We start from the raw sequence: 18,601 nt of genomic DNA on the forward strand, positions 1-18,601 counted from the left end.
GCCTGGGCAGAACCATCAGTGTCACACACAGACAGGACAGCAGCCCCTGCTCAGCAGAGCCCTCACTGTGATTCACCTGCCAGGAGTCCCACGCACAGGTAAACAGCAGGAATCCAGCACAGGCCTGTGAACACAGCACTGTGAACCTGCTCCTGTGAACAGGACATTCCTGTTTTGGTTTGAAATCAAGTTGCTTTGGTACAGCTCGTAACTGTTTCCAATTCAATTAAGCCAAACTAAAATAAACCCTCCTTGAACTGAAAATAATGTCCACGGGGCATTCTAATGTGCGAGTAAATCCTTTGAAAAAATAATAATAAATCAATGCAAACTTTTCTAAGCAGGAAGAGTGCTGGTAAGCAGAGGGTATTTGTTCTGAAAACCTCTGAAACAGCCAGAATGAGGAGCCAAGCACAGTTTTCACCAGCCACTTCTCAGAGCCCAACTGCACTGTTTACCCAAACCAGTTAAAAGGGTATCAGCAGCGTGAAATGAGGCAGCTTCAAAGTCACAGTCTCGAGTCCTAAATGAGCAACCTCATTTTAGACAAACACAGGCTCTATTTTTGTTAAGTTTCTCTTCCTCTGCTGTGTGAGAGGCTCATACAAGGAAGAAGGAACTTTAAAATACAAAACAAACCAAACAAAAAAACTTTCACGCTCAAGACACCATGAGAACATTAAAGAACAACATCCCTGTCCTTTCTCTCACAGCACTCACTGTGGCTATTCCTATCAAAAAAAGCTTTATTTTACCATTTCCCTTCCTTTTTGTAAACCATCTGCACCCTCAGACTCTCAGTGCTTTTATCTGCAGCCACCAGGAGCCAGGAGCCATCTCTGGGGCTCAGGGCTGCCCTGGACCACGGCTGACCCCAGCTCCCCATCCCTCTGTGCTGGTCACACACGGCCAAGGGCACCTCTTGGAACTGTTCAACATCCCTTCCTGGAGACAGCTGAGCTCAACAAAAGGAAATTCAAGCAGCAGTTGAGAAATCACCCAGTCCTGCTCCACAGTCCAGCAAGGCCATCAGCAAGACACAGGCACAGCTTTTGCTATCCCAAATATTTGCACAGGGGAAAACTGTAACCAAAATACTCCTCCCCTCCTCCTGGCATGCTATGCTTCAAAGGCAGCTGGTGCTTTTTTGGTTTCTCCACTTTTTTTTTTGGTTTTTTTGGTTTGTTTTTTTTTTTTTTTTTTAAGTGCAGAAGACCCACTGAGCACCACCAACAGTAAAATACCCGTGTCTGTGCCCAACACCTCTCCACTCATTTCTCCAGCAGCAGAGAACTTCAAATCTCCAGAGGACAGCCAGAGCTTCTTGAGGAATCTCATCAAACACATCTCACTAACCATTGCTACTTCGTGGGCTTCATACCCAGAAGCAAGAAGGGGCTGAGAAAAAGATCGTTGGGGGAGATAAAAACCAGTTCCTGCCTAACGTAAGCAGACATCCACACAGCCAGTGGCTACCTGGACTCAAGGAAGGAAATCTCTAGTGCCAAGAGAGCATCCCCTCACTCCAGAGACACAAATGGATGCTCAGATGAAGACCATGGCTGGCTGGACACTTCCAGTGGCACGGCCAAGAGCAGGAGGAGCTTGCAGGGGGCCTCTGGCTACTGGGTCTGCAGCCCCAGGCACAGCTGGGAGGCTTCAAGGGAACAGAAGCCAGATCTGCTGCTCCTCCTGTGAGGCTGACCCCAGCCACTGCCATGCAGTCAACCCTCCTCCTCCTGCTGCTCTTGCATGGGCTCTGAGCAGTCCCCTGGGCACTTCCAGAGCCTGGCTCTGCTGATCACACATCTGCAGCTGCAGGTGAAACTGCTGCACGCTGCCATGAAGGCAGCTTTTCACACAGGGCTGTGCTGGCACCAGACCCAGCACCTGGGCAATTTCCAGGATCTCATGCAAACTCCGGGACTTCCACGTCGCCCAAAATAAAGAGAAAACAGTGGAGAGGCTGGTTAAAATAAAGCGAGCAAGGAAAAAAAAAACAAACTGTGTCAACTCCTTCAGACAGGCGCTGCTGTTGGCCAAGTCAGTGTTTCTGAAATAGCAGAGGTGCTGACTGCCCTCCCAGGGCTGCCATCCCACACCAGCACGCTGTGCCCCGGGGCCAGCAAAGGGCACAGGCTGCCCCAGTGCCCAGCTCAGCACTGCTCTGCCCCTGCCAGCCACCAAGCCCACCCTGCCAGCCCTCCTGCAGCCCCTGTGGGGCTGTGGGCACTGTGTGCTGCTGCCCACCACCCCAGAGGGTAACACAGCCGAGCCAGCTCGCAGCTGCTGCTCCTCCAGCTGTGCCACGGCCCAGCAGCAGCTCAGAACACACACCTGCCTGCACCTTCACATCTGCTTTACTCGGGCTTGGACTCCCTAGGACTACAAACCCCAGCCTGCATGACCAACTCTCCACCCAGAAAGCAGCAACACCAGGAGGGACGAGATGGTGCCCAGAACAAGGACTAAGCAGCTCCATTTCTCAGTACCACAGCACGATGCCCTGGGAGCTGCTGAGGTGCCCTGGACAATCCCTCTGCTCCACAGCTGCCCCCAGCTCAGCAGGTACTCCCATTTAGAATGTAAGGATCCAACAATGCTCCGGGGATTTAAAACACATTATGACTTTTTACAGTTAACCCCCACTTGCAGTCCCTGCATGTGAACTACGCAACATCCCATTTCATCCTCCAGCTGAGGCAAACACTTGGTGTCTTGCCCAGTCAGCGTCAGAGCTGAAACAGATCTTTAGACTCCAAACAAGCTCACGGTGTTAAGCTGCTTTTAACTGTCTCTATGGAAGATGAAAAACAGCAAGAAGAAAGGAACTGGGGAAGGAAGTATGTAAGACTAAAAGAGACAAAATTAACAGGAGAAAATTAAAGAGGAGAAATTTATGCTGTGACACCTGAAGTAGCTGTGTAGGTGCACATGTCTGGGTGCTGCAGCTCCCAGGAGAAAGGCCAGAGCACCCCTTCCTCAGGGTCAGATGCGAAGGTGCTGAGTGCAGCGCCCTGGGGACACGGTAAGCCCTGCCAGCCCTGAGTCCCACTGGGCTCCTCCATCTCCAGCCTGTACCCAGCACTGCCCCGGGCACTGCTGGCCCTATCCCCAGCAGCAGAGGAGGAGGGATGCCGTGCTGCTGGCCACAGCTGGCTGTGAATGGCAGCGGGGCTGCAGCGCTGGCGGCCGGGGCGCCTCGCTTCCACACCAACAAAGCACAAGGTTAATTTGAAGCTCGCAGCCCTGCTGCTGCGCCTGTGCCTCCTCCTCGCCCTCCCTCCCGCTCTCCTTTCTGTGCAAAGCCTGACATCTACAGTTCTGTCTGGCACAGTCAGGGGCTGCGGTGGGAACCGCACAAGGACATGGGGACGCGGCGGCTGCCTGCCCTCCGCTGCCCGGCCCCGGCACAAAGCCACCTCAGCCCGAGCAGGGACCGCCCGGCAGGACCAGTCCAGTGCCACCAGCACCCCGCTGCAGCTCGCCCCAGAGCAGCTCCTGCGCTGGCACTGGCAGCCAGCCCTGTCCAGCACTGCACAGCCAGGAGCCAGAGCCCGGCAGCATCGCCGCCACCCATGCTGCAGGAGCCTCCTGCAGCCCGGCACGGCACAGCCCTGCTCTGCTGGAGCTACCCGAGGGGCTGGGCACCAGCCTCTGCAACAGCAGAGCTACAGCAGAAATGCTCAGGCTGCTGTGCACAGCCTGGATCCAGAATACCTTCACACAGCAGGAGCACGGCAGCTTTCCAGACTCTGCAGCTCTCAAGCACCAGGCAGCTCCATGCTGGCCCTGCTCAGTCTCCTGAGCCAGTCTCCAGAGCTGCAGGCCTGCCGACAGCTCTCTCAGCACAAGGTACCTCCGTGGGCACGCACTGGGGCACAAGCCCCAGGTTCTGCATCATCTCAAACAGCACGCACCTGAGTGCGCTCGTCAGCCCAAACCACCCGCACCTGCAGCGGCACAGCCACCTGTCCTTCCTCACCGCCCCTTCTTCACCCAACTCCATTACCAGGAGAGGACCAAACCCCTGTGAGCCACCACAGCCGTGTCAGAGCCACTGAGGAAACCCAGCAGGATGGAGCACATCCCTGCCACAGCCGTCAGCAATTCCATTTGTGCGCTGAGCTCCGCGCCGAGCGCCGGTGTGTTTGCACAAGGCAGCCTGCAAGGAGGGTGAAACCCCACCTCAGCCACACAGCCATTTTGGAGCCAGGCTGCCACCAGCCAGGAAAGCGTGGCTGGAAGCCTGGGGCAGGACACAGGGACCTGAGGGTTTGGGAACAGCTCCCATCTTCCCTGCCTAGGGACCTGATGCTTCAGCAGGCACGCTTGGGCCACGAAAATAAACACTGAGAGCCAACGTGCTACAGGCCCTGCAGGCTCTGCTTTCCCAGATACCAGGGCAGGTGGAGCACAGGAAAAAACCTTTTACCAGAGCTGCCAAGCACACTGTCTGCTCCAGCACTACTGCCAAGCCAAGGAACCCGGCAGCTCGGCCCTCACCAGATGTAACACCTGAAAGCCTGGGTACCACAGGGCCAGCATCCTCATGCTCAACAGTAACAGGCACCACACAGCTCAGAACACTGTGAAATGTTTGTTTTCTAGGGGGGAAAAAGGAAAAATGCTGCCGGTCCTCTTTGCCTTTTCATAGCGAGAGGCATGTTTGGCACTTGTGACATAATGAAATTACAATCAACAGCCAAGTGTCTCTCCCAGCAGCAAACTCAAGGGCAGACCGGGTGGCCGCAGCCCGCCAGCAGCACCCGCTGCCACCCCGCTGTCCCTGCGCCTCAGCAGCACCTGCAGCGCCGCGGAGCCACTCCAGCTGCGGCCTGCGCCAGCTCCCTCCGCGTCCCCAAACCGGAGCTGCTGCGGGGACGGGGGGCCTGCGCTCCCGCCACCTCTGCCACGCTCACACCGCACACCTGGCGCGCCAGCCCACAGCAGGAGCGTTGCTGCGGCGACGGGCACCCACCTCCCGCGCCGACAGACGGACACGTCTGTCTGTCCGTCCGTCCGGCACAGCGAGGGAGCGCTGGGAGCTCCGGCTCCTCGCCGGCGCAGCCAGAGCTCGGCAAGAGCCGCAGCACCCGCGAGGGGAGCGAGGAAGGCAGGGGAGGCCGGGCTGTGGGATCCCGGCCCAGCAGCACGGCTGCCGGCAGCCAGGGAAGCCCGGCTCATCCACCCTGTTTCGTTGTTCCATTTTTATTTTTTCTTTAAACTAGCCGGAATTTATCTATTTCTCCAATCCCTGCCTACACACAAACCCAACGTCGGGAGCAAACCAAAATGCCTGAATGGCAGATCAGAGACAAAGCAGCAGGCGAGCGGGCGGCCTGCTCCCGCTGCCCTCACCTCACCCCTCGGTGGTTATATTTAGGTACCGCCACGGTCTGCGGTGCCGCGGCCCCCTCGGGCACGGCGCAGAATGCAGATTTTCCAGACAACAGACCACAACAGCTCCGTCAAAACCATTAGAGGCTGCGGCGCCCAGGCCTGCACACAGATGTTTTGATTCCCACTCTCCTGCCACGACAGCCCTGTCGCTGCCGCCACGCGCCGGACACCCAGCCTCAGTTTTGGCTGTTGAGGAGGGAGGGAGAGAAGAGCAGGGCAGCCCGGCTGCCCAGAGAGGAGCTCACCTCCCCAGGGATGGCTCCCAGACGGCGTGGGGCACGAGCCACCCTCAGGGAACAGGAGCAGCGCATCGGGGACGGCCCCACAGGCACCTGCCGTGCCCCGGGGCCTCTCCCAGGCCGGAGCCCCCATGGCCGCCGGTGGCAGGAGCCCGCCAGCGGCACAGGGCCCGGCCCGCAGGGACCTGCCGGACCCGGCTTTGTTCAGCCCCTCTCCCGCAGCCGGACGCGCCCGCTGGCACTCGGCCCCAGAGCCGCACAAAGGCCCAAGGGCCGGCAGGAGCCGTGCCACGCTCGGCCTCTCGCAGCCCGGCCCTCCGGCATCCATCTCCGCAGCACGCACCTCCAGCCCCGCCGGCACCCACAGAAGATGGTTGCCGAAAACTCTCCCACCGCAGAGGAGAGAGCGGCGCTGGCAGGGAAACGCTCCCACGAGGGACCGAGCCCCCGCAGAACAAAACACGGCGTGTGAATAAAGTTGATGTAAAAGCCCACTAGTCCTTTTTCTGCTTCTCCACGCAACATTTTTTTATTATTATTACTGCTGTTACCGTTATTTTGGAAAGCGGAAGGAGGTGTTAACAGGGAGGCTGACGCAGCCAGCTGCGCGTCCATCAGTCTGGGATTTGGCGATTCCTGCTGGAGCCGTTCAAACCCTGGCCAGGCCCAAAGCAAATCTGCCGCTCTGGCCTGTGGCGTGACAGCAGCCGGGGCGGGGGTCAAGGCAGGGAGATGAAAGAGGGACACACGCCTCCGCTTTTGTCAGAGCGGCCGCCGCCGGGCCCGGTGCGGCCGCGGCCACCACGAGGCCAGGCCGCGGTGCCCGGCGCACGGGCTGCCCGCAGCGCCCCGGCCCACGGGCGGCACCTCGGCTCCGTCCTGCGGGAACAAAAGGCGGCGGGGAGGGAGGCACGGGCCGGAGCACCGGCAGCCAGGGCCGGTGCTGCTGCGGCCGGCACCGCTGCGCCGGAGAGGGGCTGGAGCCAACTTCCTGCTGCCCTCTGCTCGCAAAATGACCGCGTCCAAGAGAAAAGAGGAGGAGGAAAAAACACAAATACAGCACGGCAACTTCTGGGGCCAGATGCGGAGTCTCGCTCCCCTCCAGCGTGCCTTTTCTTTGCTTTTGTTCCAGGGGAAGGCAGCCTGCGGAGCGGGACCGGGCAGGAGGCGGCCGCGCAGGGGAGAGCGCCGGCCCGGCGGCGAGCAGGAGCCAGGCGAGCCCTGGCCTGGCCGCGGGGCCGGCGCTCCCGGCGCTGGGGAGCCCGGCCCGCTGCTGCTCCCGGGGCCGGACACCCGCTCCCCGCCGCCGCGGCACCGAAAAGCCACGCTCAGAGCCGGACCAGACAGCGCTCCCTAATGAGGGAGCATTACAATCAGCTTGTAATGCTGAATTTTTAATGCTGCCCAGGGCTCTGTTACATAATAAAGGGGGAAGCGGGAGCAGAGGGCGGCCCGGTCCCCCTGGCCTCGCAGCTGGTGGCCCCGGCCCGGTGGGCACCCCTCGCACCCCTGACCCGCCGCTTACCGCGCACGACGCCCATCGGAGCTCCTGCCCTGCCGGGAGGCTTGCACAAACTTTCCTCAAGTGCGTGGAGGGGTGATGCCAAAACGCTGGCTCCGCACTCTGCCGCGGCTCGGCCGGGAAATGATTTAAAAGCAAAGTTCACGAGCATGTTAACGGCATGCTCTCGTATGTCCCCGCACACACGGGCTGCGCTGCGCCGCTCGGTAATACCCTAAGACTGTAAATCTATAACCACTGCAATGATTTAGTGATTAAAAACATGATAACATATTGTGTAACTGCAAACCACAGAATCCCTGCCAACTCTCCTCCGAGATACAGGAACAAAAATACAGAAAATGTGTTGCTCGCAGCGGTGTTCCTAAACTCGATGGAGAGATTTTAATAATAATAATGCAAAAAGCCCCAAAAAAAAACAAACCCCAAAAACAAAAACCCAACCCAGACATCAGAAAAGGCTGGATATAAAGCAAGGCTAGAAAAAAAAAATATTTAAAAGATGGAATTTTAAATACGGATCTTGCTCTAACAAATTGCAATCTAAACATGCCTCGCTTTTTTCTCTTTTTAAGTTTGTCGTAACTGGAATAACTGGTCTTGTGTGATGTCTTGCATATTCAAAGTGCTTTGTAATAGGATACGGAGACCAAACCTTATTTGCCTAAACTCAATGGGTTTTATTTTTTCCCCTCTCTCCCCCCCCATTTCTTTTCCTTTTATTTTCCCTCCCCCCCTCCCTTTCTCCCCTAACAGGGGGAGGGTGTGGGGGGAGGCAAAAGGAAGCGAGGGTTTTAAGCTGGAAGGAAAATACCTGAAAGGGGAAGCTGCAATCCGTAATACAGCGAGGAAAACCAAATATTATACATATATTTTTAAAGGCAGCTATGGGAGTTTTGGCCTCTAAGCAGCCAACTTGACCCCATTTTCTCTATTCTCTTATTTCCTCCGTTGCAGGATTCCTGCACCTTCACTCGTATTCGAACTCAATGTGACCCTAAGGAGGGAGTCACCGAGTCTCCAGAAAATTGCTCCATATTAAACAGGAGCAAGAAGAGGAGAAAGACAGACAGCCGGCGCAGAGGGGACACGGTTGCGTTAGAGTCCAGGACACAGCGAGAGCAGCCCCGAGCACAGCGGGAGAAAGAAACAGACCTCGCTCGGAACCAATTTTTGTTTGTTTGTTTGTTTCAAAAGAAAAAGAAAAAAAAAAGGGGGGGGGGCGCGAGTGAAACTGAATAATTAAAAAAAAAAAAAAAAAAAAAAAGGACAAAGACACAAACGCAACCCGAATTATAAATAATTCCCAGTCCGAATCCCGCGTGTGCGTGGCACCCACGCACGCCGTGCCCAGCCGGGGCACGCTCACAGACACAGACACGGTCCCCTCGGCGGCAGCGAGCGGCAGCCCGAGCGCGGCGGGTCCCGCGGGCACCGACAGCGACCCGCGTTCCACGTAGTGCGATAAGCGCCGGGCGCCGCAGCCCCGAGTCATTAACCCCGGCCCCGGGCGGGCTCGGCCTGCGGTGCCGCCGCCCCCGCCGCGCTCCCGCACCGCGGGGAACGGGAATCGCCGCTCCCGAGCGCGGCCAGGCCGTGCGGGCCGCGGGGCTCCGCGGGGAGCGGGGCTCCGCGGGGCCGGGCCCGCCGCCGCCGCCGCCGGGGCAGTTTTCGGCACTTTCTTCGCCCCTTTGTTTTGCGGCGCGTCCCCGGCGCGGTCCCGGCGGGGTCCCGGGGGGCGAGGCCGGGCCCCCAGCGCCGGCCCCGCCGCGCACAAAGCGCTCGCTGCGCGCCCCGCGGCCATGGCCGGCGGGCGGGGCGGGGGGGTCCGCGGGCGCGGAGCGGCCCCCGCGGCGCCGGCACCTGCGCGTCCCCGGCGGCGGCGGCGGGGCTCCGGGACGGCGAGCGGCACACAAAGTTTGCTGGGGGATCCGGGGCGGTGGGTGGGAGCGGACGGGAGGGGGGGCCGGACCAGCCCCATGCAAAGCAGCCCGGGCGCCCCGAGCAGGAGGAGCCCGAGCGGGGGGACAGGGCAGAAAAGTTGCCACTTACGCGGTCGCTGCTCCGGCGGCGGCGGCGCTTTTAATCCCGGGCGGCGGCGCGGGGGCTACAGATCCCATGCAGGCTGCGGCGGCTGCGGCGGCAGGAGCGCGGGGCTCCGCGGAGGGGCCCGGGGCAGCAGCAGCGGGAGCCGGGGGCAGCAGCCGGAGCCGAGCGGGAGCCGCCGCCGCCGCCGCCGCTGCCCAGCAGCAGCATCGTTGTCGGGGAGTTTGCAGCCCCCCGGAGAGAGGGGGCCGCGGGCGGCGGCAGCAGCAGCGGCGGCGGCGGGTCGGGGCGGAGCGGCGGGCGCGGAGCGGAGCGGGCGGCGGGCGCGGAGCGGGCGGCGGGGCTGGCGGTCGCCGGAGCAGGAAGCGCCCGGACTCAGATCTGATGATTGGGAAGAAAAAAAACTCTTTGGATCTTTATTCTGCTAATTAGTTTCCTGCAAAAAATGGCTGATTAGTGCAGTGCGCATGTGCCTCATTACCCAGGCACGACGGGAAGGGCTAATTAGCCACCTTCTGGATCAATAAGATTCAGCCCAGGCGGCGGGGGAGGGAGCGAGCGCGCAGGAGCGGGCGGGGGGAGCGCGGCGGCGGCGGCGCCGCACCGAAACTTGGGGCAAGCGGCCGGCCCCCAGCCCGCGGCGGGGGGGCCCGGCCCGGCCCCGCTCCGCGCCCCGCCGCGCTGCCCCGCGCAGCGCCGCGCCGGGCAGGGCAGGGGGCGCGGGGCCGGCCGGCGGCTCCGCACCGCTCCGCGGGACCTCCGCGGGGCCACCTGCCCCCGCGCCCCGGGCGGGGCCGCGCCGCCCCGCGCAGGGCAGGGGCAGAGCCGGGGCGGGCCGACCCCCGCCGCCGCCGCCGCCGAAGTTTCCCCGGGAGCCGCCGGGAAAGTTGCGTCCGGCAGCGAGCGCAAGTTTGCGCGCCGGCCCCGCGGCCGCCGCCCGCGGCATCCCCGCGGCGCGGCCCGGCCCCGTTCAAACTTGGCGGCCGCCGCTCCGAGCGGCCCGGCGGATCAATGCGGCCGCGGCCGGCCGCGCTGGGAGCCGGGCTACAGGTTTCACCAGCCTTCGCTGGCAACAGCTTTGTCATTTTCTAAAAATAAGAAGCTAAAAGTTATTGTAGAAGAAGGGGCTTTTTTTGTCCCCCGCACAATGTGCCTTTTGTGAGTTTAATGCCATTCTGGGGCTCTCTATAGCCCCGGACAATGGGGAACTCCAGGAGGCGGCTGTGCCTCTGCCTTTTTTCTTTCTTGCTTTCTCTTTTCTTCCCCCCACCCCCCTCCTCTTTTTTTCCCCCTTTTTTCTTTTTCCTTTTTTTTTCCCTTTTTTTTTTTTTTTTTTTTTTTTTTTTTAGGAGAGGATGCAACATTCCTCCAGTCCCACCAGAACCTCTGCTTTGATTAAATAAATATTTCTCCAGCCTAACGGTAACGTTTTTCACTTTCTGCTTGGGTCCATGTCCGATTATTATTTAAAATTTTTATTTCCAGGAGCTTGTCCCTCCTCATTGCAGCCCTAGCGAGAAATGTAGATGATCGCTGGGAACGTGGGATTTGAATTTTAGGAGGAGGTGAACCAGTAAAGAGCCTCTATCCAGGCTTCAGGAATATGTTTTTTTCCATCTTTCTGTAAGAGGCTATCTTTATTATTAGCAGAAATGCATCTAAATTAAATAATGTCTAGAAAATCTAAAGAAGCTCCTTTTTTTGCCTCTTTTTTTTTTTCCTTTTTTAAACCTTTTTTTTTCTTTTATATTTTTTTTTATAATTTTCATAATAATTCAAATAATTATCTTCCTGGTTTGTTTCATAGCTCTGAACAAGGAATGCAGTTGCGGTCAGTTTTTCCATTTGGGAGAACCTTAATGTAGATGTATTTTATACTGCAAGGTAATAAACTGCATGTTTGTTAGTACCTATTAAAATGAAATTGTCTTGAGCTTTCCCTATTTCTTAACGTGGGGGTTGACATTTGGAATTTTGACAGTCCCTTTAAGTGGGATGGGGTGAAGGAAGAGGACGGGTGATCAGGAATTTGACTGTACTGTGGATGCCTTGCTGGAAGTGTCTTGCACTGGGGAGAAAGTCGCAGGTTTTAGGAGTCAGGGTTCGATAGGTGCCACGGTTCTGTGGAGGTTGTACCTGCAGCCCTGGTGTGCCCAGTGACCCAGGCGTGCTGTATGGGAGTCCTGATGCTCGGATTGACTCCAGAGGGGGAACAGTTTGCGTTTAAAAGCTGCCCTTAAAAAATCTCTCAGTCCCTGCTTGATACATGTCTGTCTGGTTTTATGGGAGAATAATTGTAAATGTACTCATCTTTCAAAAAAACCCAAACAACCAACCCAAAAAACCCCAGCAAAACAAAAACAAAAAAAAGCCTGAACCCAAAAAAAAAAAAAAAAAACAAAAAAACCACCCCAAGCAAAAAAAAAAAAAAAAAAATCCAAAACAAAAACCAACCAAGCCCCAAAGCATGGAGCCCTGTTGGGAATCAGAATTTTTTGGGGCTGCTTGGTGCACTGCCTGGGAAGGTGCTTGTCATTTGTAGCTGTTGTTCTTGCTGAACGTGAAGCAAACGTGGGTTGAGGAAGAAGTTGAGGCGAGAATAAAGTAACCCTTGTCTTTAGCACTTGGGATAACTTAGGAAAGTGCCTCTTTTCCCCCGAGGCTGCGGATCCGGTGGCCCAGGCTGCGGGTGCTGCCTGCGGCCGCACTTTTTGCAGAGCACAGCGAAAGGAAGCGCGTGGGGAAGTTGGGGAGCAAAGGAGCGGCCGTGGATGCTCCAGAACAGGCGCCTCCGGAGGGACGGCAGCGGCGCGGGCTGAGCCGGGGCTGTCTCCGCGCTCGCAGCGACAATTCCAGCCGTGCGCCGCTGTCCTCTAATTTCCCATGACAACATATGGATCCCATAAAGGCAAACATGCCGAAGTGCATCTGTCTGGGTAGTTAACACAAACCAAACATCCCCTGCTCGCGGATCCCGCTGCTCCCCGGCCGCGCTGCGCGCAGCCCTGCTGCCACAGCCCCTCGCTGCTCCGGCTTTTCTTCTCGGTCACGCTCGGGAGCAGCCGGTGCCCGGCGCGGAGCGGGGCTCTGGGCCGGCCCGAGCAGCGGAGGGGTTAAGCGGGGAGAGGGGCGTGCGCCCTCGGCCCCCCACCCTCCTGGGAGCTGCTCCAGCCCGAGCGCGCTCTGCCCCGGGGTCAAGTCCTAGGACATCTCTCCCTCCCCTCCTGGCAAGGCAGGAGCTCAGGCTGCGGAGGGAAACAGCAGACGGGCGCGGGCCAGAGGTCTGCCCCTCGTCCTGGACACAGATGTCTGCAGGCTGGGGAAACACAGAGAGCTCCCAGTTCTCCAGGTTGCAAAAAGAGGTGATGAGGGGAGGCTGTGTGTGAAAAGAAGGGAAGGAACAAGTGACGGCTGCAGGACCGGCGGATAAACCACTACGCAAACGCCGAAACACAGCCCAGGAATTGAGGGACAATTCGTACAGAAATTGTTAGGTATGGTTACATGTATGTGCACGTGTGTCTTCTCTAAAAAATTTACTTCCCGTAAGATTTCTTTGTTCTAGGCAAAAAGACGATCTGGTTGCTAAAATATAAAAAAGGGCTTTCCTTACTTTAATTAGAAATTTTGATACAGCCTCATCTGTAATTGTGTGGGTGCCTCTTGTTTCTATACGTGTATCTCTGCATACGCATAGATGGGATTTTGGGTTCAAATAGCTTTTAATGTGCTTAGCAGAAAGAAGCTCTTAGTATCAGATCTGCAGGGAAAATAAGACTGATTTTTCCCATAGGAAACTTGCTAAAGACACAGCTGAATTATTAGATTAACCCATTTTTTTGTCTCATGGCATATCTGATGTATTTGCGCAAAGATTTGAATCATTTCATTTCTATGTTATTTTGAACAGACGGAACGAATAGCGGCGCTTTAAAGGGAAGTTATTATTTGTAGAAATGTATACAAATTAAGAGGAACAACTTTGAGGCAGAATGTTTTTCCAAGGCAGCGAATGTGGCTTTCTGGACAGGACTCTCAGCAAGGACGGGTGTTATCTCTACGTGTACAGCGGGGCTGAGCAGCTCCGGTTCCCGGGCTCTGCAGGGAGGTCAGGTCCTTCCCTGGAGACCTGACCTGGCTGCCAGGGGCTCAGCAGGGGCTCGGCAGGCAGGGGTGGGCTGGATTTGCACAGGGCTGTGGTGACAGCGCAGGGCTCGGCACAATTTTTAGGGATCCTGGAGCAAATCCCGCTGCTCGACTGGGGGACTGGGCCAAGGCTCTGCCGTGCCAGAGGCTGACGGGGCACAAGGGGCTGATGGATGGGGAGAGCTAAAAAAAAAGTTCCAGGCTATCTTTTAAAATCCAGGCTTTAAAAATTATTGTTGGGAGTGGGGAGATCCAGCTCAGAAAAAGTCTCCGTAATATCATCCACTTCCATAGCTGTGTACTCCTTGGAAATGTGTCTGAAGAATCAGAACAAAGCATGGAAGGCCAGAGTCCTTGAAGGAGCTCCAAATGATAAAGTCTGCCATTCATTTTAAACACTGCGTGCATTGTGGAAACACAGGTCAATTTGAAGGCATTTGTCAGATTTCCAGTTCCCTCTGCTCCTTTGCAATGGAAATTTGCAATCAAATCCCTGGGCTGGAGTTAGGATGTCTGCCTTGATCAGTTTGTATGACTCTATGCCCAAAGCATTGGCCAGGTAAGCTCGCCCTTCCTTTGGAAAGTTTGTTTGTGTGGAGTGGAGCAGCAAAGGGGGAAGGCTGAGGGGAATGGAGCTGGAGCAGATGTTTGTTGTGGCTTTGGAAGGGGAAAGGGCAGCGATGGATTGCACAGGGCTTGCTGAGCAGCACGAGTGAGTTGATGCCATTCAGAGACACCCAGCGAGAAGCATGGAAGGGATATTCCAGCAGCAGCACAGTCATTGTTGGGATGCAGAAATGCAGCACGGCTGGAGAGCCACACTGCTGAGCAATTTCAGGCAGACAGCAGGGATTTCTTCTGGAGTCATGCTTGCCTCAGCTACTGGGGGGGCTGCTCCCCTTATTCCTGAGATGTGGGGATGCTGGAGGGTTCAGACTACTGCTCCAGAAGAAGTGCTGTAGGACTGGGGAGGCTTGGGCTGGGGGGCATGTTCAAAGGAACATTTATTCTTTTGTCTCCCATGTATTTCTGGGGTTTTACCTGATTATTAAAAGACATTGTGCTCTGGGCAGTGGGAGTGACAGGACCTCTGTGGGCTATTCCAGCTGTCCCCAAAGCTGGCAGGGCTGCTGCAGTCAGGCTGGGTAAACACCCCTCAGTCAGACAGCAGCTTTGTAATGTGCATTTGCTTGTTTTGCAGGCCATAACACAAGTGGATGTGTTTGCCATGGAAATAAACACTTGGAATACATCTATATGTTTCTTGGCTTTTTGAGAGAAATGAAGAAAAAAGTCTTGGCATTTAATTAGGAGTCACTAACCTGATAAATATTGAACATCATTTCTTTGTGAGCGGCTCCATGTGCTCAGAGTACTCTATGGATGTATTCCACAATTGCACTTATTTAATGCCTGTATCACCTCGTGCCTATTGTATTTATGTTATCATCAATGTCAGATTTTAATTAAACAATTAAATCACTGTCACAGTAATTTCCCTAGAAAACTATTTTAAATGAAAAATCCCACAATAAATTCTTGGGAACCATTTTGAAGGGAAAAAAGAGGGAAATAAGTTAGAAAATAAAATTACAGCTCCCCCAGAATTAGGGAAAAAACCCTGTGTTTTCAGCATTGAGAAGAATTCTGGACTACAGGGTGGTTTCCACAGAATTCAGAGTGTGTCGGCAGGGATGACAAGACACCGTGGCTTGTCTGGGGGTGGTGTGGGTCTGTCAGGCCAGGGCCAGGGCTGGCACAGCAGCAGCGGCAGCAACGCAACCCTCTCATCTCTGTGCCAGCCAGGTACCAAATGCTCCTTGCAAAATAGTCCATCAGCCTTCTTTCCCTCCGACTTATTTCAGAATTAAGCTGGAGATTTGCAGGAAAGTCTGCATTGAATTATTCACCAAGTTAAGCAGCAGCACCAGCTGCACTTACTATATAGTAACCACGTCCTGCAGCCCTGCGTGTAAGCAGTGAGAAATCAGATCTGACATAGCATCTTTGCTGCAGTTAATCAAACAGTTCATCGTTATCTCTTTGTAAATATCTGCTCTTATTCCTCTAAAACCCGCGCTTCTGTGCACAGCGCGACCACGAGCAGGAGCTGCAGCATCCCCCGGGCGGGGCGTGCGCGGGAGCGGCGCCCTGCGCCCGCACCTGGACGGAACCAGCGGCCAGCAGCGCTTCCATCAGCGCCCGAGGGCTGGGCCGAGCCGGGAGCAGCGGGGCTGCGGCCTCGCCGAGACCCCGCACCCAGCCCCCGCACCCAGCCCGGGCTCACCCGGCCCCGGCTCACCCAGCCCCGGATCACCCAGCCCCGGCTCACCCAGCCCGGGCTCACCCAGCCCGGGCTCACCCGGCCCCGGGACACCCAGCCCCGGCTCACCCAGCCCCGGATCACCCAGCCCCGGCTCACCCAGCCCGGGCTCACCCAGCCCGGGCTCACCCAGCCCGGGCTCACCCGGCCCCGGGACACCCGGCCCCGGCTCACCCAGCCCCGGATCACCCAGCCCCGGCTCACCCAGCCCGGGCTCACCCAGCCCGGGCTCACCCAGCCCCGGCTCACCCGGCCCCGGCTCACCCAGCCCGGGCTCACCCAGCCCCGGCTCACCCAGCCCGGGCTCACCCAGCCCGGGCTCACCCAGCCCCGGCTCACCCGGCCCCGGCTCACCCAGCCCGGGCTCACCCGGCCCCCGCACCCAGCCCCGGCTCACCCAGCCCGGGCTCACCCAGCCCGGGCTCACCCAGCCCCGGCTCACCCGGCCCCGGCTCACCCGGCCCGGGCTTACCCAGTCCCGGCTCACCCGGCCCGGGCTCACCCGGCCCCGGCTCACCCGGCCCCGGCTCACCCGGTCCCGGCTCACCCAGCCCGGGCTCACCCAGTCCCGGCTCACCCGGCCCCGGCTCACCCAGTCCCGGCTCACCCGGCCCGGGCTCACCCGGCCCCGGCTCACCCAGCCCCGGCTCACCCAGCCCGGGCTCACCCAGCCTCGGCTCACCCAGTCCCGGCTCACCCAGCCCGGGCTCACCCAGTCCCGGCTCACCCAGTCCCGGCTCACCCAGTCCCGGCTCACCCAACCCGGGCTCACCCAGCCCCGGCTCACCCAGCCCGGGCTCACCCAGCCCCGGCTCACCCAGCCCGGGCTCACCCAGCCCCGGCTCACCCGGCCCCGGCTCACCCGGCCCGGGCTCACCCAGCCCCCCCAGCCCCGGGACACCCCCCAGCACCCATCCTGCCCCGGCAATCCTGCACTCTGCTTCCTTTAGGGCCGCGCTGCGTTTTTATGGAATGCAGCTTTGCAGATTGGGTTATGGCTGGGCTGTGTGTGGTTTCTGTCAGCCCTGAAGTGTTTTACAGCTGGAGATGATTTGGGGGGGGAGGGGGCACATGCAGCCTGTCCACAGCCAGGTCTGACGTTCATCTGCTGCTATTTTTTTTCTCTGTGTCTCCATCAAAAGGTGAGGTTGGCACTGGAGGGGGTAATGACAACAATGGCATCCCTTCCCACTCCTCATTTGAGTTTGGTTCTCCCAAAAGCAATTTGCCAGCAGATGCCTTTCCCTCCTGTGGCCACAATGACCCGAGGTCCCTGCTGTGCTGCTGGGCACAGGCACTGCCCCAGGGGGATCCTGCCCCAGCCAGCTCCACTGGTGAGCTCAAGGCACAAAACCTTTAACCTAAATTCAACCAGCAAAGCCCAAAGCACTCACTCCACAGTCCAGAGCCAAGGCAGAGCCTCGCCTGGACCCATCCAGGGCCACCCTCCCTGTGCTCAGAGGCTCTGCCTCAGCAGGGACTTGGTGGAGCATGTGCAACCAGAAACACGTATTTTTATATATGGGAGAGGGGAAAATGGATGAGGTTGCACAGAACCCTCCTCCAAGCAGGAGAGGCTGAGCTGGAGGAAAGTATTGCTCATAATGACACTTAAGCCCAGACACTTGAATGCTAAAGGTTAAACTTACATTCTTCAAGAAAAGGCTCCTTGCCAGCTTGAACTGTGTTGTGTGTTCACTATTGCCTCCTCCTCCTCTTCATCCACTGTCAATCCACTTTTGGTATGTGTTGAAATAACTGAGGTTTTGGGGTGGATTTTTTCCTCCCCTAATGTCTGTTCTCTGTACCAGTTCTCAACCCTATGTCTGTCACAGAGTTAAAAAAAATTTAAAAGTCAGTTTAATGCCTGTACAAAAGGGAAGTGATTTTTTCTTAGTTGCAAACTACTATAGCTTCAATCCATCAAAGACCAGCCTCAGCATATATACTGTCCTCCAGTGACACACAAGTTCACAGAACACCATCTTCCACCTCCTGTCCTCAGCTGAATAATCAGAACACACATTCTGAAAATCAGGCTAAAATTGGAATTAAAACACACACTGAAAGACTGATATATACAGTAACAATAGGGTGGTGAAATAATTTTGGGGACAATCCCCTCCAGGGATGGAGATGAAACTGATGGCAATGCTTCCAAATGCTCAAGCCAAGGAAGAAGAAACAGGGAAATGCCCACGCAGGAGTAGCACTTTAAGATGAATTTCAGCATAATATGAAGAAACAGACATGGTTTGGATGCTGCATTTAGACCTTTCTGATCAAAGAGCATCTTCTCCATATACTTTCATGCTTCTCCCCAGAGATATTTCCCATAAAAAAGAATGGAAATAATATTACATTGTGCATGCCTTCTAAAGCAGCCTCTTTACACAGCCTCACGCAGGCTTTTCGTAGAGCATCAGTCAGGTGAAAGCACAGAACACGGATCCCTACATCTCAGCAGCAGCAGCAGGTAGAGGAGACCCAGACAGAAGGCTGGATCAAAGGCTTTGAGGAGGAGCATGGAAAAGAGCCAGAGCGAGCTTCAGAAGTCAAATGCAATTTTTATTTGGGTTCAGAGATGATAAAAGGCCAGTGATGTTCATTTTCCTACTTCCTGCAGCAAGGGACCGGGGGGCTGCAGGGCTCCGCAGCTCGCTGCAGTGTATTTCTTGGCACAGCCCTAATTGTATCTCCTGGTCCCAGTGGAAGTTCACGCTTTTTAATATCTCTTATTGCTTCTGCAATTGCTGCCACCAGTCAGCAATCACAAACAGGAAGCCGTGAGTCAGCAGAGCCATAACCCGTGGGCTGGCGGCGGCCGGAGCGCAGGGACACTCCTGGAAAACACGGCCAGGGCTGAGCCAGCCCGGGGAGCTGAGCCGAGCCTGGGCTCTGAGCTCAGCCTGCAGCTCACAC

General features: G+C 56.9%; 1 protein-coding gene and 1 long non-coding RNA gene across 3 annotated transcripts in view; one reads left to right on the top strand and one right to left on the bottom strand.

Moving 5' to 3' along the window:
- Positions 1–18,036, bottom strand: part of ZFHX3 (zinc finger homeobox 3) — a 125,848-nt gene extending 107,812 nt beyond the window's left edge. The window contains exons 1-2 of one of the 2 annotated variants that reach the window (XM_079315812.1): positions 17,329–18,036; positions 9,217–9,591 (exon numbers count right to left, since the gene is read on the bottom strand). The gene's annotated coding sequence lies outside the window, so the exon portion shown is untranslated. Of the gene's footprint in view, positions 1–9,216; positions 9,592–9,691; positions 9,818–17,328 lie in introns of those variants that run through there. The other variant, XM_079315811.1, reaches the window with a different exon arrangement.
- On the top strand, positions 7,174–8,334 carry LOC306806775. The gene is made up of 2 exons (XR_013775571.1): positions 7,174–7,370; positions 8,122–8,334. It is a non-coding gene; the product is annotated as an uncharacterized lncRNA (long non-coding RNA).
- Positions 18,037–18,601: the final 565 nt, after the last annotated feature.

The sequence above is a fragment of the Erithacus rubecula genome, assembly GCF_903797595.1.
Source record: "Erithacus rubecula genome assembly, chromosome: 12".
In the NCBI taxonomy this organism is placed as follows: domain Eukaryota; kingdom Metazoa; phylum Chordata; class Aves; order Passeriformes; family Muscicapidae; genus Erithacus; species Erithacus rubecula.